The 9953-nt window shown below is 45.0% G+C and overlaps 1 non-coding gene across 1 annotated transcript; it reads right to left on the reverse strand.

Annotated features, from left to right (window-relative positions):
- Positions 1 to 4540: 4540 nt before the first annotated feature.
- Positions 4541 to 4629, reverse strand: trnar-ucg (transfer RNA arginine (anticodon UCG)). The gene is given in 2 exon segments: positions 4541 to 4576; positions 4593 to 4629. It is a non-coding gene; the product is annotated as a tRNA-Arg (tRNA).
- Between the last annotated feature and the right edge of the window lie 5324 nt (positions 4630 to 9953).

The raw sequence follows: 9953 nt of genomic DNA on the forward strand, positions 1-9953 counted from the left end.
GAAACAAATAATTAAATACAATAACAGCTCATCTCAATTCCTAGTATTTCTAAATCCCACCAGTCCAACATAAGCTGAACAATTATTGCATGTTGTGATTGACGGTCTGGTCTGTAAACTGCACTGTATCACAGATTGCTGACATTTGCTAACTGGAAGTGAGAACTGCAAAATCGGGACAGTAGTTCACACAGTCTGTCAGTGTGAAAGAATCAGGCAATGTGAGGTAATAGAATTTGTCTGTAAATGTTACACTCATATTGCTTTATATTTTTATATTGAAAATAAAAGTAATCATTTCGTGAAAATAGTGACATGTTGTCCAAACTTTGGTAGCCAGTTGTTTTCGTCTTGCACTCAGCAGGGCAATCCGCAAGAATACCAATTTAAGGGAAAACAACAACTTTCTTCTGTATGAGAAGAGAGTGCTGATTGGTTGGCAAGTGAACTCTGATTGGTAGAGGCATTGCCATTCAGAATGCACCAGTTTATGGTAACTGACAGATAACTGCCCAGCTTTGTTTGTAATTTAAACCAGGCAGCTTGACTCTGATTGGTCAAGGCATTGCCCTGTGGAATGAGCCAGTGAATGGCTGTCACTTATTTTGTTCAGCTGAAACTGGCACAACATGTGTGCATGTTCTTTCTGTCTGCAAAGAACAGGGCCCTGTGTATTAATATATGTAGTTTACAGTACACACCAATGCACCACACTGCGAGCCCTACTGACAGTCTTAAATCGGTTGTCAACGTAATTCTTAGCACACTGAGAATTATTTAGCAAATGTTGTCCGATTGTGGAATCACATCTCATGTTGGATACTGTGTTTTGAGTTTTGCAAGCACGGGTTGGTTGGGTAGGGCCCATTGCGAACAGCGGAAGGGACATGTTATTTGATACAATCCGCCAGTTTTGGGATGTACGGTCTAGAAACCTAGCATCACACTGGTATTAAAATTCATATACCACGTTACTTATTTGTGTGATAGGCAGGACGTCTCTTTTGCTTGACAGCAGCATCCTGTTAGTGGTGAACACCACACTTGTTGCTCCTGCATAGTAACAGCAGGAAACAGCTCGCTTCACCTGTTACTCAAATACTGGGGATATATTACCCTTCCAGGGTAATTTGAGGGAGACTGGTCACTTTTCAGGGCTCAAAACGACGGCCTTCAGCCCGTTTATAAGTTTGTGTGATATACAGTGAGAAATGATCTGATCAGTGTAGCCATTGTAATGCAGGATGTCTTTGATTCGCCCTATTTCACCATCAATATTGCATGGTGAGCAAATGGCTCAGCCCTATTTATGAGGTTGTCGATAAATCCAATCTTATAGCGCGTGGAACTGTAAGAATCCCAACGCGTGTATTGACCAGTGAAGGTCGGTTTGCGGTAGACCGTTGTAGAAAACCCCTTAGCAGATTTCTCAACTAGTACATCAAGGAAAGGGAACTCATTTGACAGCTCCATTCCAAAGGTGAATTTGAGTGTAGGATGGAGCCCATGAAGACGTGCAAGGAAGTTATTTCATGCAGCTGCGGATTCAAATATAGCAAACGTATCATCTACATATTGGAAATAGTCAAGAGGTCGGAGGTTAGGTGTCATTCCCTTAAAAACAGGTTTGTCATGGAATCCAACAAAGATGTTTGTGAGAGCTGGGCCGAGAGGGGATCCCATGGCAACACCAGCGATACATGGTGTCAATAAAACTGAACTCAACTGTGCAAGTTGCCGAGTTCATAAGTTCAATGAATACGGATTCACACAATGGTGACGGGTCTAGATCACCATGATATAGCACTGCAGTGCAAATATCTATGGCTTCCTGAAGTGGTACATTGGTGAATAGGCTAGCAATGTCAAATGACACATGGACATGGCATTGCTATCGATATGCAAGTCCTGTATGGTCTTCACAAATGTGAAGGAATCCTTCACCGTGTATGTGGAGAACTTGCTCAAAAACTGGTTGTAACAATTTGCCCAACCATTTGGCAAATTCATTTCAGGATACTATTTACATTACTTCAAATAAAGAAAACACAACGACACAAAGAATTGAGCACAACGCTGAAAGTTTCACAGCAAATAGTCAAATGGGAAATGGATGAAATACAGAAAGAAAAAGTCTAAAATACTGAAAACACTCAGCCAGTCCGGAAACAACTGTGGAGAAGAGAAGCTCGGGTTAGTGGTCCAGTTCTGTGACCCTTCTATAGACCTGAAACATTGCTCCTACCTTCCTCTCTCCACAGATACTGCTGGAACTGCTGAGTGTTTCCAGAATCTTCTGTTATTATTCAGGTTTCCAGTGTGTGCAGTATTTCTCTTTTTGAAAATTAAATATTCCCTGAGAGAATGGAACTTTACATAAAAAATAGGAGTAGGCCATTCGGCCCATCGAAATAGCTCTGCCATTCAATAAGATCACAGCTGATCTCCTACATCAACTCCATCTTACCACACGAGCACAGATCCCTTGATTCCCTTCGTATCCAAAAACCTATCGATCTCTCTCTTGGATATACCCAATGATTGAGCATCCACATCTCTGGAGTCACAGAGAGATACAGCACTGAAAAAGGCCCTTCGGCCCACCGAGTCTGTGCCGACCAACAACCACCCATTTATACTAATCCTCCATTCATCCCATATTCCCTACCACATTCCCACCATTCTCCTACGACCTATCTCCACTAGGGGCAATTTACAATGGTCAATTTACCTATCAACCTGCAAGTCTTTGGCTGTGGGAGGAAACTGGAGCACCCGGCGGAAACCCACGCGGTCACAGAGAAAACTTGCAAACTCCGCACAGGCAATACCCTGGACGGAACCGAGGTCACTGGAGCTGTGAGGCTGCGGTGCTAACCACTGCGCGTAGAGAATTCCAAAGATTCACAATACTTTGAGTGAAAAAAAATTCTCCTCTTCTCAGTCCTAAATGATGGAGCCATTTATACTGAGACTGTGATTCCTAGTTCTAGATTCCCCAGCCAGAGGAAACATCCTCCCAGCATTTACCCTGTTAAATCCCTTAAGATTTTTAGGTGCCAGTAAGATTACCTCTCACTCTTCTAAATTCTGAGGAATATCGGCCTCGTCTACTCAATCTCTTCTCATAGGACAATCCCCTCATCCCAGGATGCAATCGAGTGACACTTTGATACACTTCCTTTAAGGCAAGTATATCCTTCCTTAGATAAGGGGAACCAAAACTGTACACACTGCTCCAGGTGTGATCTCACCAAGGCTCTGCCTAATTGTAGTCAAACTTCTTTCTTCTTATAAAAACTCTTCACAATGTTGAACACAACTATTAACTGCCCCATTAACATCTCTGCTCTAAGAAGAAGGACCCCAGCTTCACACACCCCAGACCCCTATTCTTTCCACATTAGCTGAATTCCTGCATCTCTGATACATTCTAGTAAATCTCCTCTGCACCCTCTCTAAGGCCTTGCCATTCCTGCTAAAGTGTGGAGCATGGAATTAGACACAATGCTCTAGCTGAGGCCTATAACCAGTGAGATTTAGAAAGGTTCAGCCTCAATTCCTTGTCTGTGTCCCGTACTCCCATTTCTGGTTTCTCACTCAATGTCGGCTCTGAGCTGTTGAAACTGCCTGAAGAAACATTTCCACCCAACAAAGCGCTCGGAATGTGAGAAGGGACAAAGTGAGTGACCAAGTACATCAACTCCAAGTAAAACTCCACCGTGTAGTGAAAACACTCGAAACACAACGGCTCTTTTAAGAGCCACCCACAATCTCTCTGAAAAAGCTGCACCAACATCTCTCTAGAATTGGTTTATTTCATTGGTTTTAATGCTCAGTAACTCTCTGGAACTTTCTCACTGTCTTTGTGTTTTCTGTTTCAATCTGGTATGGAGATTCTGGGAAGATGAGTTTCACTGCCTGGGAGGATCTTTGTGGTTTTCCTGCAGAAACACAAAACAAAGTCTCTTTTCAGAGTCACCCACCGCCTCATAGGGACAGCAGTGACATGGGAACGGGAGCTGGGGTGTGTTTTATGCCGGAAATATCAGTTAATGATTTATGTTGTGCTCTCGTTATAGTCCAATCTCTGAATTGAGCCTTTCCACCGCACCAGGGTTATGGGGAGAGTTTTCATCGTTTCTTTTCTAAACGTACAGACGATGTTATAAAGTTGCTGATTTACCCAGATGGTGGATTCTCCCCTCACAGTGAAAAGTAACATCACACCTTCACATCTGCCCATTGTTTTATAATTGAATAATTAGCAAAATGGAATTATTTGTGATGTTATTTCCCCCGAGACGGTGTTTCCTGCAGTGAAACTGATCAGTTTCAGCTCAGTCATTCAGGGACCTGGAATTCCTGCAGTTTGAGCCCGCTGTAACCCCAGCCCACTTCTGATTGGTCACCCTCTTCTCATAAAGTCAGTGACAGCACATGAGGAGGCCATTCGCCCTATCAAGTCCATGTCGGGTTTCCAATCTGTTCAGTCCCCGACTTGATCCCCAAAGCCCTGCATAATCCCTTTGGGTCAAAATGACCGTGGCAGGACTCGAACCTGCAATCTTCTGATAACATCATAGAATACACCGAAGTCAGACGCCTTATCCATTAGGCCACACAGCCATTAGTTCTCAGGAATGATTCAATCAGAGAACCTCGAAGCACAAAATACAAAAAATCATTGGTTGAACCTGTCAACCTGGCAGAATATTTGAATTTGTGAAAGCCACCAATTTCACTTTGGAAAAGAAGTGATCGACTGGAAAAGTACATAAAAATCTATTTTCCCGTAGCGGTTTAAATAAACTTTTAAAACACAATTTTGCTTTTACCGACTCAAATTTCTGGTGCTATTTTATGAACAGCTTTATCTTGCCAATTTTTGTCAACTTCTCATCCGTAACTGACAGTAAAAGACTCCGTTCAGCAATCTTTCACACGACAAATAACTCAAACTTGGTGTGGAAGTAATAAATTACAGACTATTGGTAATTCCCCTTCACACAGGCTTCAGGGGGACAGTGAGAAGCCACTGAAATAGTTGCTTCATCCTTTTAAAAGGTTCCCATTCTGTCCTGTTACTGACATGTTGGAATCAGATTTGTATTTAACAAGTTATTTCTGTGAAAACAAAATCCTCAACAGACCAGCTGGGAATCTGGGAATCACTGAAGTAAAATAAAAGGCTTTTGATTGAGAAGACGGGACCTTCTCACCAGCAGCCGGGTTACATTCCCCTCACATCCTTATTCAGTGAGCAGCTCTTTCCCTCGAGAAATAGACAGCAGCAGTTGGAAGTTCAGTAAAAGGATCGGTTCATTGAGACAAGTTTCTGACTGACAGGTGGTGCTGAATATTAATACAAGAAGGTCCTGGAATGGGAAACAAGTGTCCAGAGTGGGGTCTGAAATCAGGACAGGGAAATGGCCAGCACTGACACAGATCATTTCATTATTACATTGATATCTGACTGTCAAAAAGGAGAAGCGAGTTAAACACATGATGGTGAAAGGAATGGAAGATGACGCTGGTTGTTCTAGATGAAGAGGGATAGACAGAGGTGTGGGTAGAGCAGACTTCAGACAGTAATCAGCCCTTTCAGATACTGTGGGTGGATCTGAAAAGAGCCTTTGGGATAGGGAAAAAAGCTCTTTGTTTAAAAACCCTCAAATAGCTACCTTGTAATTGGTCAGGTTACTAATGTTTTAGTTAGTGTAATTTATGAATAATTACTTATTAGAAAGTGCTGTTTGGACAGAGTGTAAAGCTGTGAGTTGATGTGTGAGGGACTTCACTGACTAGGGGAAGGAGGTGCTCTTTGGTCTCTTCTCTTCTGCCTTTTCAGCCTCCATGATACAGGGGAAGAAGCTGATCGGTGAGTAACTGGTAAATTATTCTACTTATTACACGAGCAATAATGAGTTTGTAAAGCTAAGTAATGGCAGGGCAGCTCGAAAAGTAAAAGTTCGAAATTGGGGGAAGGCAAATTTTACAAAACTGAGAGGTGATTTGGTGGATGTGGACTGGATACAACTACTTGAAGGAAACCCAAAGATGTTTTATCAGTCCATTAAGAGCGAGAGGATAACTAAGGAAAGGGTATGGCCTATCAGAGATGTACAAGGGAACTTCTGTGTGGATCCAGAAGATGTGGGCGGGGTTCTTAATGAGTTTTTTGTCTCTGCCTTCACAAAGGAGAGGGATGATGCAGACATTGTAGTAAAAGAAGAGGAGTGTGAAATATTAGATACGATAAGCATAATGAGAGTGGAAGTACCAGAGAGTCTGACATCCTTGAAAATGAATAAATCACCAGGGCCAGATGGTTTGCATCTGAGGTTGTTAAAGGAAGCCAAGGAGTAAATAGTGGAAGCGCTGAGGATCATCTTCAAATCCTCACTGGATATGGGGGAGGTGCCGGAGGATTGGAGGTCTGCGAACGTTGTACTATTATTTTAAAAGGATGTGGTAAGTCTGACCTCAGTGGTGGGTAAATTATTCGAATCAATTCTGAGGGACAGGATAAACTACCACTTGGAAAGACATGGATTAATCAGGGATAGTCAGCATGGATTTGTTAAGGGAAGGTCATGTCTCACTAACTTGATCGAGTTTTTTGAGGAAGTAACAAGGAGCATTGATGAGGATAGTGCGGTGGATGTGGTTTACATGGATTTTAGTAAGGCATTTGATAAGGTCCCACATGGCAGTCTGGTCAATAAAATGAAAGCCCATGGGATACAGGGGAATGTGGCAGGTTGGATCCAAAATTGACTCAGTGGCAGGAAACAAAGGATAGTAGTCAACGGATGTTTTTGCAAATGGAAAGCGGTTTTCAGTGGCGTTCCACAGGGTTCAGTGTTGGGTCCCTTGCTGTTTGTGGTGTATGTTACCACACGGGCAGCACAGTGGCGCAGCGGTTAGCACCGCAGCCTCACAGCTCCAGCGACCTGGGTTCAATTCTGGGTGCTGCCTGTGTGGGTTTCCTCTGGGTGCTCCAGTTTCCTCTCACATGCCAAAGACTTGCTGGTTGATAGGTTAATTGGCCATTATAAATTGTCCCTGGGTAGGTGGTAGGGAAATATAGGGACAGGTGGGGATGTGGTAGGGATATGGAATTAGTGTAGGATTAGTATAACATGGATGGTTGATGGTCGGCACAAACTCGCTGGGCCGAAGGGCCTGTTTCAGTGCTGTATCTCTTAAAAAAAAAATAATTATTATTTGGAATTAAATGTGGGAGCTATGATTGGGAAATTGGCCGTGTAATTGATGGTGAGGAGGATAGCTGTAGACTTATGAATGGATTAATTGAGTGGGCGGAAAAGTGGCAAATGGAATTCAATCTGGAGAAGTGTGAGGTAATGCATTTGGGGAGGGCAAACAAAGCAAGGGAATACACAATAAATGGGAAGATATTGAGATGGGTAGAAGAAGTGAGAGACTTTGGAGTGCATGTCCACAGGTCCCTGAAAGTGACAGGATAGGTAGATAGAGTGGTGAAGAAGGCATATGGAATGCTTTCCTTTCTTGGTCAACAAAAGCAGGGATGTAATGCGAGAACTGTTTAAAACGGTGGTTTGGCCACAGCTGGAGTATTGCGTACAGTTCTGGTCATCACATTACAGAAAGGACATAATTGTTGTGTAGAGAGTACAGAGGAGATTTACAAGAATGATACTGTGGGTGGCTCTGAAAAGAACCTTTGGGTATTTGATAAAATCCTGGCAGATTGCCTTGGTTTTGGTGCCCGGAGCGCTGGTTTTCTTGGGCAGCAGAATGCCCTAGATATTAGGCAGCACCCAGCCCGGAGTGATGGTCACCCCTCCCAGCAGCTTGGTGAGCTCCTCGTCATTCTGGACAGCCAGCTGTAGGTGTCTGAGGATGTTGCGGGTCTTCTTGTTGTCCTGGGCTGCGTTACTGGGCAACTCGAGGATTTCAGCGGTCAGATACTCGAGCACAGCAGCCAGATAGACCGGGGCTCCGGCACCCACACGCTCAGCATAGTTGCCCTTTCTCAGGAGCCTGTGAACACGGCCCACCAGGAACTGCAGTCCAGCCCGGGAGGAGCGAGACTTGGCCTTGGACCGAGCTTTCCTGCCGGTCTTTCCTCTTCCAGACTTTTCTTTTCCAAAGATAGACTTGAGGACATTCCGTGCAGACCACTGCCTGATGGATTGGTGGTCAAAGGTGTTTTTCCACACAAACATTTCCACGAACGCACAGTCCAACTGGATGGAGCGTTCCGTGGCAATGTCACCAGATCCATCCTTCGCAACACCGGGGTCAGATAGAACCTCAGCACGTAGTGACACTTGGTGTTTGCATACTGGGGCTCTACGCACAGCTTGATGCAGCCACATACTAAGGCGGCCATCAGGTTGAGGGCGACGTTGAGTACATTTTTTCGCCTTTATCCAGAGGTTTGAACATCGTGTCCCTCTGGACCCTGTCCATTTTGCGTCTTCAGATAAAGCGGGAAATGGCTCGGGTGATCGCCACAGCACAGGAGTGGGGTATGGGCCAGACCTGTGCCACTTACAGCAACAACGTGAGCACCTTGCACCTGATGACCAGGTTCTTACCCATAATAGAGAGAGATCGCTGCTCCCACTTGCTCAGTTTATGTTGTACCCTGGCTACTCGCTCCTCCCAGGTTTTGGTGCACGTCCTGGCCCTGACAAACCATATCCCCAGCACCTTCAGGTAGTCTGACCTGACAGTGAAGGGGACAAAGGATCGGTCAGCCCAGTTTCCAAGGAACATGGCCTCGCTCTTGCCATGGTTAACATTGGCTCCCGAATCCAGTTTGAACTGGTCGCAGATGCTCATCAGTCTGCGAATGGACAGCGGATCCGATCAGAATACTGCAACATCATCTATGTACAGGGAGGCTTTGACCTGAGTGACTCCACTGCCTGGGATTGTCACCCCTCTTATGCCCGCATCCTTCCAAATAGACTCAGCAAAGGGTTCGATACAGCAAACACACAAGTCAGGGGAAAGAGGACAGCCCTGTCTGACTCCAGATTTGATTGGAAACTTTCTGATTCCCACCCAATTTTTTGGACTGTACTACTGATGTTTGTGTAGAGCAGTTTGATCCAATTGCAGATTCCCTCCCCAAACCCCATTTTGGAGAGCATATCCATCATGTATGTGTGCGATATCCTGTCAAAAGCCTTCTCCTGGTCCAGGCTGATGAGGCAGGTGTCCACCCTCCTGACCCGTACATAGGCGATCGTATCCCTGAGTAGCACAACACTATCAGAGATCTTCCTGCTGGGTACAGTACAGGTCTGGTCAGGGTGAATCACCAACTCCAGAGCAGTCTTGACTCGACTGGCGATGACTTTGGACAGAATCTTGTAGTCTACATTAAGCAGTGAGATGGGCCGCCAATTTCTGATTTCTGCCCTCTCCCCCTTCTACTTGTAGATGAGGGTGATGATGCCTTTCCTCATGGATTCTGACATGCTGCCGGCCAGGAGCGTACTCTCGTACACTTCCAGCAGGTCTGGGCTGACCCAGTCCCACAGGGCCGAATACAACTCAACTGGTAAGCCGTCGCTTCCGGGAGTTTTCTTCGTTTCAAAAGACTTGATGGCCTTTGTCAGCTTGTCCAGAGTTAGCGGTTTGTCCAGATTCTCCTGCATGCTGTCATCTAAGACCTCTGTGATAGATGACAGGAAGGACTGGGAGGACGTGCTGTCCATAGACTTCACGTATTACAGCCCAGCATTCAAGGATTTGCTAATCCTTAGTATGTCGGAGTGTGAAGTTGTGACCGAGCCATCCTCTTCCTTCAGGCTGCTGATCACAGAGCTCTCTCTGTGTACCTTTTGGAAGAAGAAACGCAAGCACGTCTCATCCTGCTCAATGGAGCAGACTCTGGACCGGAAGATGATCTTGGAGGCCTCCGTGGCAAAGAGCGAGGCCTGCTGGCT

This window comes from Heterodontus francisci, chromosome 35 (assembly GCF_036365525.1).
Source record: "Heterodontus francisci isolate sHetFra1 chromosome 35, sHetFra1.hap1, whole genome shotgun sequence".
Taxonomy (NCBI): Eukaryota; Metazoa; Chordata; class Chondrichthyes; order Heterodontiformes; family Heterodontidae; genus Heterodontus; species Heterodontus francisci.